The sequence below is a fragment of the Dasypus novemcinctus genome, chromosome 12 (assembly GCF_030445035.2).
Source record: "Dasypus novemcinctus isolate mDasNov1 chromosome 12, mDasNov1.1.hap2, whole genome shotgun sequence".
Taxonomy (NCBI): Eukaryota; Metazoa; Chordata; class Mammalia; order Cingulata; family Dasypodidae; genus Dasypus; species Dasypus novemcinctus.
The window spans coordinates 14,219,555-14,234,787 of NC_080684.1; the positions used below are offsets into that span (position 1 = coordinate 14,219,555).

General features: G+C 39.4%; 1 long non-coding RNA gene across 2 annotated transcripts; it reads right to left on the minus strand.

Annotated features, from left to right (window-relative positions):
* Positions 1–1,718: 1,718 nt before the first annotated feature.
* On the minus strand, positions 1,719–14,862 carry LOC131280558 (uncharacterized). 2 transcript variants are annotated; one of them, XR_009188177.2, is made up of 2 exons: positions 5,932–14,862; positions 1,719–5,583 (listed from the first exon to the last, which is right to left on the minus strand). It is a non-coding gene; the product is annotated as an uncharacterized lncRNA (long non-coding RNA). The 2 variants fall into 2 exon arrangements; XR_009188178.2 differs by having other exon boundaries at positions 1,719–5,700.
* Between the last annotated feature and the right edge of the window lie 371 nt (positions 14,863–15,233).

Consider the following 15,233-nt stretch of genomic DNA (forward strand, 5'->3'; position numbering starts at 1 on the left):
AAATAAATCTTAAAAAAAAAAAGTAATCAGGAGGGCTCTAAAAGAGTAAGGAAGAGGTAACACATAAGGAAAAAGAACCCACTGGCAAAAATAAACCCAGGAAGAAGACTATGTGATATATTCAATAGGGTAAACCTCAGCCCACCGGTTTAAGGACTGTTATCAAATGCAATACTTATTACCTGTTTATAACTATGCACCTGCCACTGTAACCTGAGGGTTTAGCATACCCAAGTTCTTCAGTTTGCCTATGGAATTGGGACAAAAATTGATTCCAAATACTGCTATCCAAAAAATAGATACAATTGAGATTCATAATGAAGATTTTAATGTTTTCAGTTTAATGTTCTAAAGTGTTATTCCACATACAGCAAACAGAGTCCACCAGTAAGAATATAAAAAGAATCACAACAGATAATGGCAGCGTCTACCAGAGATCTGTTGATTTATGCATTCAACAAATACTAAGCACCTGCTCTACCTGCAGCATGGTGCTGGGGTGCTGGGGCAATATAAAGAACAACCACATGTGCTCCCTGCCTGAAAATTACTTAGAATTAGTGCATTTTTGTTCTGGGAAAATATCACTGTAGAACCTCTTTCTCAGAAATTATACAAGCCTGTTCAGCAAGCCAGATCCTCACTTTTAAGAGAAATTGGTTGTTAATATAAACACTCTTTACATCCCTGTAAAATTAAATGAGCTAATGAAATAAAATATTTGTCTATTTTAGGTTTCCATAGATTGAAAAACAAAGAATTGTATTTTCCTCAGATACCATTCATACTTGCCACTATTGGGGAAATACTGAGAGTGGAAAGAGAGAGAGAAGCAGATTTAGTTGGTGATTTCATAACACTTACATGGTCACTTTTCAGCAGCTTTTCTCCCAACTTCCCCTGAGTCTGCAAGAAAAAGAGGGCAAAACAACTTCCCCCCAGTGGCATAGTTTGAGGGCTGTGCCTCAGTATATGAGATCCCCTGCAAAATATCACGTTGTAGCTACTTTGTCCAAGTCTTTCGGATGATGCCAAACCAAATGGTAAGGAAAGCACTAGATATTTAATTAGAATAACACAAGGAGGATGTAGAGGTTCTTACAATACATCCCAGGTTTTTTGTGTTGCAACTAAATATTTTAAACCCACATTAACAGATGTTGAGTTAATATTTATTGAAGTAGTGTGAAACAGAACTTGACTCTTTTTGAGTATCTTTGTTTTCATTTTATTTTGTCATGTCAAACAAATACTTTAAATCTATTCAAGGAAGCAAGGCATGCAAGAAAAGCTTTAAAACTTAAAGTGCTAATATAAGAGGGCATTAATGTTTACTTAATTTTATATGTAAAGATCTATGTAGAACATTCTGTTTAAAACAAAAGCAATAGCAGTATACTGCAGGGTTTATAATATGTGTATACCTAAATAATATAAATATAATATGCATATGAATAAAATATATGCAGTAATAGCAAAAAGGCCAGGCTGGGAGAAATGGAAGTATACTATTGTGAAGCTTTCATACTTATTATTCCCAAAAGGAATTATGAGAAATAATCTTATTGATTCAGCTGACATCTAGAAAACCCTAATTTTGTAAACAGTGCTATTTGGCATTGACCCTTTCGTCACGAGGAGAGACATTTATTATCATGCTGAAGTATATTTGAAATTTATCCTATTTAAATGAAAAATAAGGATTAAAAGATACTGTGTAACAGTTCAGCCTCAAACACTGGCTCGCATTTTATTAACAGCTGCAAACACGAAACAAGAGGTGGTACCAAATAATTCATCTTGTGCACAGGACTTGAAAATCATATTAAGATCACACACACATACACAAAAGGATTAAGGAAAGTGAGGTATAAATCTGCTTGTTCCCCAAAGTTTTTACTAGCCAGATGAAAAAAAAGTTTGACATTGCCCTTTTAACATAAAAGCAAAGGAAGATAGTGCCTTGCCATTGTCGTGCCTCAATCTTAAATGAAAGGACCTACAGCAGGTTTAACAGTCTTGGCTCTGGATCCAGACTGCCAGGATGTAAATCCCAGTTCACCACTAAGAAGAGTATGGTTTAAGTAAAACACCAAATCTTCTCTAAGGGACACTTCTCATCTGTAAAATGGGCATAATTATAGTCCCTCATCCCTCATAGGGATGTTGTAAGGACTGAATAAGAGGATGAATGCAAAGTATTTGACACAGTACCTGGCACAAGATAAGCGTGCAATAAATGTAAGCACAGTTATACTTGCTGTGCAAATGGCCAGCTTTGGTGCAGGCATGACAGATTTTTTTGTTTTTTGTTTTTTTAAAAGATTTATTTATTATTTCTCCCCCCTCCCTCCATAGTCTGCTCTCTGGGTCCATTCACTCAGTGTTCTCCTGTGTCTGCTTGTGTTCTCATTAGGTGACTCCGGGAACCAATCCTGGGACCTTCCAGATTGGGAGAGAGGCGATCCTTCTCTTGCGCCACCCCAGCTCTCTGGTCTGCTAAGTCTCTTACTGTCTCTCTTCTGTGTCTTGTTGTTGTTGTTGTTGTTGTGTCATCTTGCTGCATCAGCTCTCCGTGTTGGCTGGCACTCCCGTGCAGGGTGGCACCCCTGCGCGCACCGGCACTCCACGTGGGCCAGTTCACTGCAAGGCCAGCTTGCCTCCACCAGGAGGCCCTGGGTATTGAACCCTGGACCTCCTGTATGATAGACGGGAGCCCAGCTGCTTGAGCCACATCCACTTCCCAACAGTTTTTTTGATGTAAAAGAGAGTTTGGTATAGAAGCATCAAGGCCCTTGCAGGGTCAGCGGTGACATGGCTCTTAGCAACAATTTTTTCAACCTTTTACTATTTTATGTCTTACCAATCCCTTCAATCAAGAACTTGGGTTCCACTATGAACAAGAAAGGAAACTAAGGCACAGCAAGTCAATGGTAAAACCAAGGCCCTGCACTCTTCATCCTGTCCTGAGGACTACACCGTACAGAGAAAGGCAGAGAGCTTTATGTATTTTAAGTCACTTTATTTGTTATTGAATTGTTACATTTGTACAATTCAACATATTTATTGAGTATCTGCTCTGTGCCAAACTACATTCTAGGTGCTGGGGAAAATATGGGCAAAAATCTAGGGGAATTTACCTTTGCTGGAAAAAGGATGTATACTATAAAAGTATAGTACTTAGCGCTTGCATTAGGCGTACACAATAGAAATAGTTACAAAATAGCTCAAGATCTAATCAGTAATCAATGTTAATCAATTCTTAAAAATATAAAAATCAGTACATTATTTGGTCCTAAAGCAGTATTTAAAAAATTAAGCTAGCACCCAAATAAAAATTTGCTGTGTACAGCCAATTAAATTGTGACAAAAGGCATCTTTATCCTTAAGATGCATGTTATGGAGACCAGACATAAATTTTTTAAAAAAAGATACCCAGTACTAAAAGTCTAAATTCTAAAGGAGTGCTGTTAACAATCAAGTTATTGGGAGCTCAAGGGAAAGGCTGTATGACCGCAACAGTGTTCTCATACTCGGTATCAGCAGTTCAGAAACTTTAAGGTGAAGGAAGTTGGGGACAGACCGTCTATGAGCGAAATCAAAGCTATGGATACTGTCTCCAGAAAAACATGTCCATAAAGCATGTACCAAAATGCTCACATACAATTAAGTTGATAACAATGAAAATTTATCTTCCATACATTAAAAAAAAAACATTAAAAATATTTTCTAAGACACATCTTTCTTGTTTATTTCATACAAAAATTAATAGCTTCATTACAGAAAAGAAACTATTCAGAGAAAACAAACCATTAGCTTTAATCTTGCTCTAAAGAAAATTTCATTCAGAAGATTGTGTTTGCCTTGATTGTTGATATGGGGGGGAGGGGGTCTCTGCCATAGCAACATACATGCATCTGTAATATCTGTGACAAATTTTAAGGTTACTGGAGGAAGTAATCTTCAAAAGAGTTCTATAGCGTTTCTTGGTTGTTGTGAATTTCTGCATACAGAGAAATTAATAAAGCTTTATCACTCCACACTTCACTTGCAAAAGTAATTCCTCTGTCACTGGAGAGTTTTCATGCTTATTCCCCTCAAATTTGCTTTCCCACAATCTTAAGCAACATCAAACATTTGCCTCAATCATTCACAAAAGAAGTAATAAATGGGCTTTCCCCTGTTTTCTTTGTTCTTAGAATGGGCTTTCATTTTCTTTCAGAAAACATTAACAAAATTAAAATGTTTGTTACAATGACTGATACCGGCTATTATGTATCCTGCCATAACCTACAGAATTGAGCAGGAGAGAGTGTAAACTACAATGTAAACTATAATCCATGCTTAGTGGCAGTGCTCCAAATGTGTTCATCAATTGTAACAAACATACCACACTAATGAGAGAAGCTGTTACTGTGGGGAAGGGTGGGAGGTGTGGGGATTGGGGTGTATGGGAATCCTTATATTTTTTTTGAGTAACATTTTGTGTAATCTATGTATCTTTTTTAAAAGTAAAAAATATATTTTAAAAATAAATAAATAAAATATATAAGAAGAAAAAAATTAAAATGTTTGCCTATCAAAAATTCAAGATTTGTTCTTGGGAAAATCAGCCAATTTCTGTGTAGTTGGGGATTTCATATTGTCACACTTTTGACATTATTTATAAGGGCTCACTGGCTTTTGAAACGACAGACAAGACTTCTTTCAGGACTCTTGGCCCAGGCTTTGAGGCCAAAGTATCAAAAAGTGTGTCCGAGTGAGGTGGTGAACTTCTTTCTTTGGCTAAGACTCCAGCTCTACCTAGAGGAGAGCCTCGCAGCCTTTGTGCCAGGATGAGCTCCGTCCCTGGGGCAAGGCAGTGGGGTGGTCTCCCCTGTCAGCAGTCCCCTGTATTTTTCCCTTCATACCATACAAAGATTATCATTTTCACCATGTGCCAAGGACAAAATTGGAAAAGACTGGGAAGAAGAGTTGAAGTTTGGTTTGACAAAGAGGCGTTTCACTATTTCAAAGACAGCAATGGACTTCAAAAATTCCAAAAGGGGTTCTCAAAAGAGAATTTTTTTTTATGGCAGTGGTATGCTCAGATGAAAATCATGAGCTAGATGCCCTCAACACTGTCATAGTTTCATTCAGCGACAAGCGAAAGGAAACTGCAGCAGCTGAAAATTCCTCCACGACTTGTTTCATAACATCAGAAAAAAACACCAGCAATTCTGGAGTGGCTGACGTCACTCAGTGGAGGCATTACTTCAATTTTCTTCCTCTGCCCAAAGTCACATATTAGCTTCACCATTTCCAAAGCACATAGCTTTTGCAAAGCTTCTGCATTTGCGGGGTTTCTTTTGTTTCAAAGCCCTGTTGCTCTTTTAGGGAATATCTGCTTTTTTTCAGGGCCCAATCCAAATTTTATAAAAGATGTCTTTTTTTCACTCCTGTTGGTTTCTGTCTTAAAAATCATGTATAGTTCTTCACTGCGTTCTGTTCCTGTGGGGGGATCTGATAGAGTTCTTTTGGGGAGTGGATGTGGCTGAAGCAGTTAAGCACATGGCAGGTCCTGGGTTTGGTTCCCAGTGACTCCTGAAAAACAAAAACAAAATGACAAGCAAACAAATGAAAAAAACCAACTTAGGGAAGCTGATGTGGCTCAGTGGTTGAGCGTCGGCTTCCCACATATGAGGTCCTGGGCCCTGGTACCTTAAAAAGAAAAAAAAGAGTTCTTTTAAAACACTAACATGTTAATTGTCCATGCTTGGTCAGTTAGGAAATTGCAGAAGCAATACAGTACTTTTAAGAGGGTATATTAGTCAGTCAAAGGGGTGCTGATTCAAAAAACCAGAGATCTGTTGGCTTCTATAAAGGGTATTTATTTGGGGTGGAAGTTTACAGTCACAAGGCCATAAAGCATAAGTTACTTCCCTCACCCACCTGTCTACTTCCACGTGTTGGAGCAAGATGGCTGCTGATGTCTGCCAAGAGTTCCGACTTCTTGGGTTCCTCTCTCCCCGGGGCTCCGTTTCTCTTGTGCCTCAGCTGCTGTGCTCTCTCCACAAGGCCAGCTGTAGACTATCAGGTGGATGAAGGGCTTTGTCTCTCCACCCAGGGCTTCTGCCATCTCTATTCTTCTGTGTACTTCCCCTGTGTGTTCACTTCCCGGGCTCCAGCTCAAAACTTTCACATCAAAACTCCCACATCAAAACTCCTTCTAAGTCCTCTGCTACTGACACGGCTCAGTCAAAGCCCTCATCATAATTTAATCACGCCCAGGTACAGACCAGTTTACAAACCTAATCCAATGTCTATTTTTGGAATTCATAAACCATATCAGACTGCTACAGAGGGGAAAGCTGAGGCACAAAAAAAGTAATGGTTCCTTGTCCAGAATAACAGTTAATAGCTAATGTTTACTGAGTACTTCTGTTCTTGGCATTGTGTTTGGTTCTATACTGATGCTTTCTGCTTTCTTAGCCAGGCCTTCTTCCGGAAACTGGCCTGTCTTCCTACTTTTCAAATGAAGAATGCCTTTATGAAATGAGATGCTATATTGTTTCCTATTTATTGAGTGTCAACACTTTTCATTGTAAGCATAATATACAGTATCACAGATTTCAAATTCAAAAGGCTCAAAGTGTTTGTCCAGGAACCCAAATAATAGCTACACTCAAGGTCCAGGTCTGAAATTTAAAAGAGTATCCATTTCATTCCTTGAACACCCATCTTTTTTTTCTTTTAATTCATTTCTCTCCCCACCCCCCCAGTTGTCTGTTCTCTGTGTCCATTTGCTGCGTGTTCTTGTTTTTTCTGTCCACCTCTGTTGTTGTCAGTGGCACAGGAATCTGTGTTTCTTTTTGTTGCGTCATCTTGTTGCATCAGCTCTCCCTGTGTGCACTGCCATTCCTGGGCAGGCTGCACTTTCTTTTGCGCTGGGCGGCTCTCCTTACAGGGCGCGCTCCTTGTGCATGGGGCTCCCCTACGCGGGGGACACCCCTGCGTGGCAGGGCACTCCTTGCACGCATCAGCATTGTGCATGGGCCAGCTCCACATGGGTCAAGAAGGCCTGGGGTTTGAACCGTGGATTTCCCATGTGGTAGACGGACGCCCTATCCACTGGGCCAAGTCCACTTCCCTGACACCCATCTTTTAATTTCTCTCTCTACTGTCAATCCCCTGAGTAAGTTCCTTAGCCTCTTACTGTTGTTTCTAGAGAACTGAAAGCTTAACAGAGGGTGCATTGCTGACTCTAGAAAAATCCTTGTCCCATATAATACGACACTTATTAGATGTACTGTGAATGCACCCTATCACCATAATCCTCAAGCTTGACACTCAAGGCAAACAGTAATTCTGTATAAGGGATATAAAATTATCTTTTTATCTTCCCCTCCTAACTGAGATATGCATTGTTTTAGTTTGCCAAAGGGCTGCTGATGCGAAGTACCAGAAACGGGTTGGCTTTTATAACGGGAATTTTATTAGGGGTAAAATCTTACCATTTCAAGGCCATGAAATGTCCAAATCAAGGTGCATCAGAGATGCTTTCTCACCAAACGCAGCTGCTGGTGATATTGGCACGTTGCCACACGTGGAAGCAAGACAGCCGCTGGTCTCTGCCGCACTCTCCGCCTTCCCCTCCACCGTCTCCCAGAGCCCAGCTGTGGGCAGCCAGGCATAGGGCTTGTCTCCTACTGTGCCTCCTCTCAGTCTTGGCTGCTACGCTTTCTTTCCCGAGTTCAGCTATGAGCTATAAGGCACAGAGCAGGGCTTGGCTCCTTTTGTGTTGCTCTGTGGCCCAGATGCTTGGGGCTCTGTGCTTAAGTAATCCTCTAATCCTCTGTCACATGGCAGGATCAAAACTGGAAGAGATCCCTTTTCCTCTCTCTCTCTCTCTCTGTGTCTCCATTTATATCAGACTCAACAAGGGGACAGAAACTCAACCCAAGTTATGCCTCTCTCATATAGTCCAATCAAATGGGTCTCACAGGGGAGTGGAGGTGGCTCAGGCAATTGGGCGCCTGTCTCCCACATGAGAGGTCCTGGGTTCAGTATCCAGGGCCTCCTAAGGAAGACAAACAATGAGCAAAAACAATGAGCAGGAGAGGATGTGGCTCAAGCAGTTGGGAGCCTGCCTCCCACACGGAAGGTTCCAGGTTTGACTCTCGGTGCCTCTTAAAGAAAAAATGAGCTGACAGTGACCAAACAGACAAGGGAGCCATCTCGGAGATGGGGAGTGGGGAAGGGCCTAACTCCCACAGGAAAAGATTAATTCAAAAATACAATCTTCTCAATGGGGTTTCATAAAAGAACTTCAAACTGAAACATACATATACCTTCAATAGTAAAATTTGGGATGGGTTGGGGCATGTTTTTGGATTTTTCCTCACATTTTACATTCCTTTCAAGAAAAGGTGTCCAACAGGGAATTTCGTGTCCAAGTTAAGTTGTGACTGAGTAAGCAAAATAGTTTCTGCTGTCACAAAGGAGTACCAAAACATCCTAGAAAAGGCGGACAAATGGTTAACTGTTTTGTTAACACTGGAATCACTGCTTATCTCAAATGGAGTATCATGTTTTGAAAATGAAATCTTGAAGGTAACTACCCTGTAAATCTATTAAGAGAAGCTTGAAATAAGAGTCCTGAGATATTGTGGTGTGTATCATTCCCGATTACTTGTGGAACTGCAATTAAAGTTTTGCATAGTATTCTACAAAATGAATGTTCTACATTTCTATTGGTTTAATATAATGCACATTGATTTAATATAATAAACACCTGTTTAAAGAGGTCACCATAGCCTCAAAAAGAGAGGTATATGCTAGAAAATCTGTTGTAAGGAACATGTATCCTGTACAATAAAGTTTCCTCTATTTTTCCATTCTTTCATGGTTTTTAGAAGCAAGAATAGTTCCTAAACTTTCTAGCTGGTATTGTTACAACTTATTTCTTCCTTAACACAAGGACTCTCAACGTTGAGCATTTAACTGTTCAACAAGAACAGTTTAATTTTTTTTATTTTAATTTTTTTCTTGGCTATATGTAAAGAAGTTATGCAGGGAAATACTTTTTTTGTATCCTTTATGCTTGGAAGAACTTGAAAATTACATTAAAGTTAGAAAATCTCTTGGAGGAAATAAAGTAATTTGTGACCTCTATTTTTACTTTCTTCATTTTGTTATTTTTACATTCAGTGTTTAAATTCATGAACATATACACCAATTTCTCTTGACATCTTTCCTTCTTGCATTTTGGACCTTCCTTCTGTGATAATTTTCCTTCTTCCTGAAGTGTTTCCTTTTAGAAATCCCTTACTAGGGTCTGCTGGCTATAAAATCTCTCAGTTTTGCTCATCTAGAAACAACTTTACTTCCTTTTCATTCCTGAAAGATAGCTCTTCTGGGTACACAAGCCTAAGATGAAAGTTATCGTCTGTAGGCACTTTGAAGGTTCATTTCACTATTTTTGGATTTCTGTTGTTACTGTTAAGTCTGGTTCTTTGTGGGTGATCTTTTCTCAGGCTTGCTAGTAATATATTCTATTTGTTTTTGGAGTAAAGAGGTTTCACTAATGTATCTAAGTGTGGATTTCTTTTTATTTATCCTGCTTGGTAGTCACTGGACATCCTGAATGGGAGAAATAATATTTTGTTTAGTTCTGGAAAATTTAAGGCTGTATTTTTCAGTGTTTCTTCTCCCCATTCATTCTATTCTCTTTCTCACTCCATTCTTCATGCCTCTTTACATTTATTTTATATTTTCTATCTGCTTAAAATTCCATGATTCATTCTGGGTAATATCTTCAGATTTATCTTCCAGTTCATTGCCTCTCTCTTTCACTAAGCCTAATGTGCAGCATAGCCCATCTATTGCTTTTTAAATTTGCAATGATTATCTTTTTCATCCTGGAATTTCTCTTTGGTTCCTTTTAAAATCTGCCTGGTCATATATTGACAGTCCCTTGTTTCTTATTCATTTTTCAATTCCACATTTTACTTATTTAAATATTTTGTGGGAAGCAGATGTGGCTCAACTGATAGAGCATCCACCTACCACATAGGAGGTCCAGAATTCAAACCCGGGGCTCCTGGCCCATGTGATGAGCTGACCCACATGCAGTGCTGTCACGAACAAGGAGTGCCATGCCAAGCAGGGGTGTCCCCTGTGTAGCGGTGCCCCACACACCAGGAGTATGCCCCACAAGGAGAACCACCCCGCACGAAGAAAGCACAGCCCATCCAAGAGTGGTGTGGCACACACGGAGAGCTGACGCAGCAAGATGATGCAACAAAAAGAGACACAGATACCCAGTCCTGCTGAGAATGCAAGTGGACACAGAAGAACACACATTGAATGGACACAAGAAAGCAGACAACAGAGGTGGGGAGAGGAGAGAAATAAATAAAATAAATCTTAAAATAAATAAATAATGTTTTGTACTTAGTTGTTTTATATTCTGTATCTCATAATGCTAACATCTGAAGTCCTTACAGGTCTAAATCTGCTACTTATAGTTTTTTATTCCTTATGTGTTTAGTTTTTTATTATAAACTCATATTTGGCTGAATTTATTTTGATGAAATCCTGAAGTACTTAGATTAAAGGATGCTTTCCTGCAGAAAAGATTTCTGTTTATTTTCTGGATGCCAGAGGTCCTACCTACCTGGAACTATTGTAATTTCTTGGCCCTGACCATGAGGAACGTATAAATTTCAATGCCAGACCCATGTGAGAAAAGGATATATGGAGCAGATGTGGCTCAAGCAGTTGAGCTTCCCACATGGGAAGTCCTAGGTTCAGTCCCCGGTGCCTCCTAAAAACAAAACAAACAACAAACAACAAGCAAACAAATGAAAAAAAACAACTCAGGAGAGCCAAGGTGGTTGAGTGCTGGCTCCCCACATATGAGGTCCCCAGTTCAATCCCCAGCCCTGGTACCTCAGAAATAATAATAATCAGCAACAAAAAAACAACAACAAAAACTGTTTAATAAAATTAAAAAGATGTTAATATCAGACAAAAAAAAACAAACCCCATTACACTAAGTGAAAGAAACCATACACAAAGTACTACATATCATATGATTCCATTTATATGAAATGTAACTATAAATCAATTTATAAAGATGAAATTAGATTTGTGGTTATGTAGGGCTGGGGAAGGACTGCTAATGGGTGTGGTGTTTTGGTTGTTTTTTTTTTTTAAAGGATATATATTCTACTATTTTAATTTTTTCCTCTTGAACCTATGACAGTGATAAACAAGTTTCTTTATTTGCTTATGTTACTGCAGGTACTCCAGGTCGCCTGTTCACTGAGGCTGTTGCTTCTTTAAGAGTCTCAGCTTTCTTCAGGGAAGGAGGGATTGTAGAATTAGCTCCCCAATTTGTATGAGCCTTTGCATCTAGTCTCCTGCACCCCTGACTGCTGTATAATACCAAGGACTCTAGGTTTCTGATCTTCGTATGTACCCCAAAGCAGCCAGAGTTCCTCGTTTCCTTACCTCTCTGATTTTAGCTTGGTGTTTCATTGTTTTATTTTTGCTGGGGACAGGCGGGCCCCTGTATGTTCCTCCAACTTCAACAATACATTTAAAAGTATGTTTGTTGAGTGACATCATCAACATGGTCATAAAAGACATCCTCTGGATTAGTCACTCTCAGAATCAACTAATAAAAGGACAAATTTGACTTCCTTGTAACTCTGGAGTATGATAGACTGGAAAAGGACCCCACAAATACTGAATAAAAAAAGAAAAAAGAAAAGAAAAACCAAAATCAGTAGGAGATTGACATCCCACTCCCCTTCACTCAGGGGCACATAGCTTGGGAGTTGCATGGAGGCAACAGGACCTGGGTAATTCCCGCTGCAGATGCAGACCATGGAGACACCCACAGCCACGAGTTAGAATCCCACACACACCTAGGCCCAGGGACCCAGGGGTGGAACACAAGTGGCTGAGGAGTGCCACACACAAAAGTAACCACCATGGGAGGGGGGCAGATTGCAGCAGAACTGTTGGCAAGAGGTGCACATACTCAATTCAGTCTCTGGTTGCTGGACCACCAAAATGCAAAATGAACCTTTCTGGATTGGCTCCATTAGGCTCCCCAGAGTGGGACACCTTAACAGGGAAGAAACCAGAGGCAGAAAACCCTCAGAGAGAGAGAAAAAAAAAGAGGAAAATTAAACTGCTACAAGACAAGACGGGTTCCAGAACTGCAAAGTGTAATGAAAAGGTAGCACTGTATGAGGGAGAGAATGTAAACAAATCATAGGAGCTGGGGAGAAAATTCTGTGCAAAAACAAACAACAGAACAAGATTCCCAGAGAAGGTAGAGAGGAAAGAAACTTTTTACTGGAGGTGAACAATTTCATACAAAAAGGCAATCTTAAAAATTGTACTGCATATCCAGGGGAAGAATTAGGAGAATAAGAGCTGAGAAAACCTGAACAGTTAAACTAGGGTACTCTAAAGTCCACAATAACCAAACATCAAAGAAAAGCCAAACAAAAATAAAATGCCAGGCAAAAGGGAGAAACTGAACTTCAGAGTTAACACATCAAAATAATCAGATGCCCAAACATCAGCAAAACTTACAAGCCATACTAAGAAACAGGAATATAAGGTTTAGTCAAGGGAATAAATTAATATTTCAGAAGAGACAGAGAAATTGGGACAACTAATCAAAGAAGTTCAAACAAATCTCCTAATCAATTCAAGGGGATGCAAGAAAATATGGATAGAAATAAACAAATGGTGGATATACAAGTAAAGAATACTAAGAAAACAATGTGTGAGCCTAAAGAAAAATTTGAAAGTATAAAAAGAAACAACAGAAATTATTGGGAAGAAAGGCACAATAATAGAGATTAAAAATACACCAGAGGCATACAATAGCAGATTCTAGCAGGCAGAAGAAAGAGTCAGTGAACAAGAGGACAGAACCATCATAATCATACAGTCAAAATAACAGACAGAGAAAAGAATACAAAAGATTGAGCAGTAACTCAGGAAGTTGAGTGACAGCATGAAGGTCACAAACACATTTGTAATGGATGTCCCAGAAAGAGAAGAGAAGATGGAAAGCAAAGAAAGAATATTTGAGGAAATAATGGCCAAAAATTTCCTGACTTATGAAAGACATAAATATACATGTCCAAGAAGTACAATGTATTCCAAACAAAATAAATCCTAATAGACCTACTCTGAGACACTAATCATAATGTCAAATTACAAAGATAAAGAGAGAATTTTGAAAGCAGAAAGAGATAAACATCACATACAAGGAATCCTCAATAAGATTAAGTGCTGATTTCTCATCAGAAACCATGGAGGCAAGTAGGCAGTGGTATGATATATTAAGGTACTGAAAGAGAAAAACCACCAGTCAAAAAATTTATCTGGCAAAAATTTTCTTCAAAAATGAGGGAGAATTAAAATATTCACAGAAAAACAAAAAACTGAAAGAATTCATCAACGAAAGACCTGCCTTACGAGAATAGCTAAAGGGAATTATGTAGGTTGGAAGGAAAAGACATAAGAGAGTAAGTTAGAATAGTGTAAAGAAATGAAGATCAATAAGAAGGGTAACTCATTCTCTAACTGAAGAGCAACAATCCTCCAAGTGCAAGGGCAATGACTAGCGAAGAAGGATGGTCCAATGATGGGCCCTTGATGCTGATGACTATGCTTATGAGCCTGTTGCTCTTGAGATTTCAACTTAGCCTAGTATTACAGGGTGCCTAAGACTTACTTCCTGGGAGCCTCCATGTTCCTCAAATGTGGCCACTCTGTAAGCTAAATTCAGCATATAAATGCATTACCTTCCCCCCAGCATGGGACATGACTCCCAGGGATGAGCCTCCCTGGCACTGAGGAATTACTACCAAGCACCAGCTGGAACTGGAAAAAGACCTTGAATAAAAGGGAGATGGTAAAGACAAATGAGTTCATATGGTTAAGATACTTCAAAATTAGTCAGAAGGCAATTAGAGAGAGAACACTTATGCATGTCTCAGCAGGATCTCATAGACAGCCAAAGTAGATACTACCCCAAACATTGGGGCTCCTGAGGGCTATGGAGACACCCAAATACTACAGTCATGAAGGATAGCTCCAGAGTTTGGTGCTTTGCCAGTGGGCACTATCTGGAGTTTGTGTTCCCGAGTGTGACAGAGTTGGACTCAGATGTAACTTCTCTACACATGCCTCATCTGTCCCTTTTATTGAACTTATAGTTGGTGCTGGAGTTGGTAAGTGTATGTCCAAAAGACTTCAATCTCTGGGCTGTCCATGTGCCAACTAGGCCCTGAGCCACAATGGAGATGCAATACCTACTCTCCAGTTCATTGGACTTACCCAGGTCAACCAACAAGGAGGTGAGGATGGACAACCACCACACCAAGAAACCCAGAGGGTCTACAACTGCAAGTAAGAGTCCCATCCATCAGCCATATGGGATAGAAGCCCCTCTCAATCAGAGGCGGAGTGGGCATCACCTTCCCAGAATTCTCAGGATTGAGGAATAAAATATGGACTAGAGTGGACTTATTGGTATTTTACTATAGATTTATTATGATTCTAGCAATGGAAGAAATTATATCATTGATGTGGAGACAGTGGCCACTGAAGGCACTGAAGTCAGGGAGAGGGAAAAAGAGGTATAATACGGGCATGCTTTCAGGACTTGGAATTGTCCTGAATAACATTGCAAAGACAGATACAGGACATTATATATCCTGCCATAACCTACAGAATGGAGTGGGAGAGAGTGTAAACTGCAATGTAAACTATAATCCATGCTGTGTGGAAATGCTCCAAAATGGGTTCATCAATTACAATGAATTTACCACACTAATGAAAGAGGTTTTAATGTAGGAATGGGAGGTGAGGGGAGTGGGGCATATGGGAATCCCCTATAACTTTTTATGTAACATTTTATGTAATCTATGTATCTTTTAAAAATAAATTTAAAATGTTTTTAAAAAATAAGAAAGGTCATTAAAAGGTAAATGCAAAACCCAATAGTACTGTTTCCTTAATCGACGACTCCACCCTTTAATTGTATGCATACAGTTGAACAAGAAAAAGGCATATTTCCTGATAATGGACACACAAAATACAAAGTGGTAATGTGAGCTAAAAACCTCATAAAGAAGGGAAACAGAGGGGTATGGGAGCAGAGAGTGTGTATGCTACTGAAGCTGTTAGGATCTTTTCAGATTAGTAGCTTATAG